This window comes from Rhinopithecus bieti, unplaced genomic scaffold, assembly GCF_001698545.2.
Source record: "Rhinopithecus bieti isolate Rb0 unplaced genomic scaffold, ASM169854v2 scaffold_38008, whole genome shotgun sequence".
Taxonomy (NCBI): Eukaryota; Metazoa; Chordata; class Mammalia; order Primates; family Cercopithecidae; genus Rhinopithecus; species Rhinopithecus bieti.
In genome coordinates, this window is record NW_016815997.1 from 55,551 (window position 1) to 60,603 (window position 5,053).

General features: G+C 46.6%; 1 long non-coding RNA gene across 1 annotated transcript in view; it reads left to right on the plus strand.

Moving 5' to 3' along the window:
• The window catches only part of LOC108516663 (uncharacterized), a 46,209-nt gene that overhangs the window by 27,581 nt on the left and 13,575 nt on the right, over positions 1-5,053 (plus strand). The gene's annotated exons all lie outside the window — the stretch shown is intronic.

The following is a 5,053-nucleotide window of genomic DNA, read 5'->3' on the forward strand; positions in this document are numbered from 1 at the left end:
GTGCAGAGGGGTGGGCGCAGGCCCTCCCGTGCCCCCTCCAGGTCCGTCCCACCCACCCCCTGGGCGCCTTGGGTCCGAGGAGCATAGGCGCTCCCGCCTGTGGCCGCCACCGGTGCAGCAGAACGCGGGTTCTCAGGTGGGTCCGCTGCGCTATGGCACAGCAGGCGCTATCAAGTCCCCAGCCCTCTGCTTCGGCGATGGGGATCCTGCACTCAGGTCCCCTGTAACCTCCAGGGACAAACAACGGTGAGCGCGGGGCTAGGAACCGAGCGAGGGTTATCCACGGCCAAGGGACACCTCTAGGGAGCAATGGAAAACAAAATTTAAACCAGGTCGGGAGACTGTTTGCCTTTCTCACACTTCCAAGCGCCCCCAGGGAAGCCGAAGCCTTGAGGGTGGGGGGAGGAGGTGTCCTCCAAAGTCCTCTGGCCCCTGCTCCAGAGGGGAGAGGGACAAATGTGACAAGGATGAGGCTTTGCCCTACACCAAGTGTGCCCGGCAAGTTTGGGACAGTGAAGCAATCTGTGACTTAAATAAATATCTTCTTAGCTAGAAAAATGCCTTCCTTTGAATATTTCTCTGGGAAAAAAATAGATAAATAAAATGGTGAGGAAAAGCACCCGGTTTAAATAGACGGCCGATTGATGCGTGGGGATGGCTTCCTTTGGTAATCAGGGCAGACAGAAGCTGTTTGGGGGCTCACTTCGGATTTGAGGGAGCTCGGCTTGGTGTTATTTATGTTCATGGATTCCTCTCAGATTAACAGTTTCCAGCCACTTACGGGTTAAGGAAACTAAAAATCCTGGGACTTTTTTTTTTGATCCAGGATAATCTATGGATTGCTTGTCCCAGGAATCTTTGGAAATCCAATGGGACTGCAAATGTCTGATTTGGGATGGTTAGGGTGTGAGTGTGAGTGTGACTGTGTGTGTGTGTCTGTTTTCTGTAGTTAAAATTGGAGTTGACACAGTGAGTGGTTCTGCAGCACCTAACTGATGTCCACAGATGACAGTGTCTGCAAAGGTGGCGGGGGAGGGGGGGGCAGGGGGGCATTAGGGGGAAGAGACACCACTTTCAGAATAACAGATATGCTTTGAGAAAATGAAAACATTTGCAAAGTCCCCCACATTCTCCATTAAAATCCGTTCTCATGGGACTCTGTGGCTGGGTATGTGTATTACATCTCCCAAGATGCCAGGTTTGTTTCTGGAATTTGTTGCCTCTCCTCGACCTGGCCCCCAACTCCCAGGTCACATACCCAAATGTACGATTTTTACAGCTCAGTCCGAAAAGACTCTCTGACACCAGAACGGACCAATATTTTTGAAGTACTACCTGTGCTCCAGGTATGAAATCAACGGAAAAGAAACATCCTGAAAATCCAAAATGGGACACTTTGCAAATGATTCCCGGCATAGAAGAAAAGGCTACTGGAGATGCACACAAGCACATCCCACCCAGGGGATCCAAAATTATGCCAAGCGCGTGCCCAGTGGGCTAGTCGAATAGAAAAAGGAAGATTTCATCCTAGAAGCCTGTTTCTCAGGTTAGGATTTGGGAAGAAACAGGGTTATAGAGTCAGCCACTAGCGGGGCTTGTCTGGGAACGATATGAAAATCCAGTTGCAGCTGAAACTAGATGTGAGCCGCTAACCAAGCTCACCCTAAACATGATAGCTGAAGTCCTATGCACATCCGATCATTCCTCAGAGCTTGTACATTCTCAGCGTCTCTTGGATTATTTTTTTACATAAAATTTCCATTCCAGTCGAGCACTGTTTACTCAATTTCCCAGAGAATGCCTTCTCATAAATTAGAAACTAGCCATCTACATATTGATTCTGTGAATGATTACATTAAATGTCCTGCTTAATAGTCACTGCCATGTCTGCTGAAAGGCTCATCACCAAATGAGAACAAAACGCAGGGATTCAGAATTCAAATGGCAGGGCGCTCACCAAGTCACCAAGTGAACAGCTAATTAACGCTCTTGGAAAAGAACACTCACTCCCATCACAGAGCCTTGTCTCCTTCCCCCAGATAGACAAGGCTAGAACCAGAAAGAAACCTTTAGACAAAAGGAAATCACAGTAACTCATGTCTATGTAGCCTCCTGTGTAGTCTACAAAAGCCCTTCCCGTGCGGTATTGCTCCAAATCTACGCCACTGTCCTGGGAAGACGCCAGGTCGGTGCTAACATCCCTGTCTCAGGTACACAAACCAAGGCAGGTAGAAGTGCTTTTGCCCAAGGTCATACAGCAAGTCAGTGCAGAGCTGTCACTGGAAGTGACACAGACTGCCACTTGGAGCTTTTGGCTACAGATTGGGGGCCATTTCTTTCCACGCGTGTGCCTCTTCTGTGTGGTCCTGTTTTATGTCCATCAGTGCACACCGACATCCAACAGTTCTCCAAGGGAGTCCTTAGATCATGGTGACCATTTGGGTATTTCTTTTCTTTTTCTTTTTTTTTGAGATGGAGTCTTGCTCTGTCACCCAGGCTGGAGTGCAGTGGTGCAGTCTCGGCTCACTGCAAGCTCTGCCTCCCGGGTTCAAGCGATTCTCCTGCCTCAGCCTCCTGAGTAGCTGGGATGACAGGCACGTGCCACTACGCCTGGCTAATTTTTATATTTTTAGTAGAGATGGGGTTTCACCCGTGTTGGCCAGGCTGCTCTCAAACTCCTAACCTCCTGATCTGCCCGCCTCAGCCTCCCAAAGTGCTTGGAATTCCAGGTGTGAGCTACTGCTTCTGGCCCGTTTGGGTATTTCACACCTAAAGAATATAGGAGTATCAAAACAGCAGCATGATCACTCAGGATGCTTTCCTGGAACCTAGAAAGATAAGCCCTGACTGGAAAAAAGGACGATCTCAATGAAGCCGGGAAGAGCATGATGACACAGAACCCTCTGCGCTATTATCTTAATTTTCTGTGGACAACCCACACATGCAAGGGTGGTTATGATTACTGTCTAAAAGACCTACAGTTTCCTATGAATAACAATTACACCTAATAGTTGCTGAGTCTTTTACTGAACACCAGACCTGGAGTGAAAATAATATTATATACATTGTATTTTACCCTCCTGACAGCAACATGAATATAATTAGTATCCCAATTACACAGAAGGGAAGAATAAGGCTGGAAAAAAAAAAAAAAAAAGGTTATGTAACTTCCCCAAGAATAAAATAAAAATCTCAATCATCAGTAACCAAGCTTTTACCAAGGGACCTGTAGCACACATGTGTGTTTATGTTGTGTGTGTGTGTGTGCATGTAAAATCTCACATCCATTGCAGTGGTATTACACAAAAGTTTTAAATGATATTTCTACTTGCAGCTCTCCTTGAGGGTTTAAAATTAATCATCCTCTTTAAAGTTTTTTAAAAATTGATTATGGAATAACTGCTAATTATCTGTTTCTAGACACTGCTCACACAGGTTTCCATTTTTAAAACTTTTTATGTATTTTTTTTTTTTTTTTTTTTTTTTTTTTTTTTTGGAGACGGAGTCTGGCTCTGGCTCTGTCGCCCGGGCTGGAGTGCAGTGGCCGGATCTCAGCTCACTGCAAGCTCCGCCTCCCGGGTTTATATGCCATTCTCCTGCCTCAGCCTCCCGAGTAGCTGGGACTACAGGCGCCCGCCACCTCGCCCGGCTAGTTTTTTGTATTTTTTAGTAGAGACGGGGTTTCACCATGTTAGCCAGGATGGTCTCGATCTCCTGACCTCGTGATCCGCCCGTCTCGGCCTCCCAAAGTGCTGGGATTACAGGCTTGAGCCACCGCGCCCGGCCGTATTTTTTTTTTTTTTTAAGACAGGGTCTGGCTCTGTCACCCAGGCTGGAGTGCAGTGGTGTGACCGTGGCTCTCTGCAACCTCCACCTTCCAGGCTTAAGGAATTCTCGTGCCTCAGCCTCCTGAGTAGCTTGTACCACAGGCCTGAGCCACCATGCCCAGCTAATTTTTGGACTTTTTAGTAGAGACCTCATTTCATCATGTTGGCCAGGCTGGTTTCAAACTCCTGACCTCAAGTGATCCACCCACCTCGATCTCCCAAAGTGCTGGGATTACAGGCTTTTGATGTATTTTTTGATAAATATTGACAATCAGCTTCTGTACAAGAAGAGTTGAGGGAAGAGGGTAAGTTAGATCTGTAATGAAGCCTGAGATGTAGCAAGACAAAACATCTAGACACCATAATGAGGGACAGTTGATGGCAGTGATGAGAGGGATGTGGTCAACTAGATGAGAGAGAACTTTCTCAAGCTGATCATTAAAGACAGGGTGGGCACGGCGGCTCACGACTGTAATCCCATCACTTTGGGAGGCTGAGGCGGGCAGATCGCTTGAGGTCAGGAGTTCCAGACCATCCTGGCCAACATGGTGAAACCCCGTTTCTACTAAAAATGCAAAAATCAGCCAAGCATAGTGGCACACATCTGTCATCCCAGCTACTTGGGAGGCTGAGGCAGAAAAATCGCTTGAACCTGGGAGGTGGGGGGTGCAGTGAGCCAAGATTGTGCCACTGCACTCCAGCCTGGGCAACAGAGTGAGACTCCATCTCAGAAAAAAGAAAAGAAAAGAAACAGGCTGCCTCAGAAGTGGTCAGAGGTGTTTGCCTTGTTATGTGTACTTCCCCAAGGGAAGTGTAGCGGGGAGGAGAGATGAAGAAGCAAGTGTTTGGGTCATAGGACTTCACACTCAATAAGAATATTTACATGCCTTCCCAATTTATATCACTGAAAAAAAAAAAAAAAACAAGGTTCTTTTGCAGAAGAAAACATTTTGGCATTCAAGATAAGTGACGCGGGGGACAAATAATTGGGTTGAAAATCTCACTGTTGCTTTCAAAGCTGTTCTCAGTTAATGAAGATGGAGTCTGAGAATGTGGCTCAGGTTATTGAGATGCTCCTTAACGATTCTTCTCCTTTACCCTAAAATTAAGATCCTTTTATATCTCCTCTTCTCAGGCCCTGTTCCACAGATGTTCATATTGGAACTTGCCTGCATTGCAGATGCCTGTTAAAAAAAAAAAAAAAAAAAAAAAAAAAAAAAAAAAAA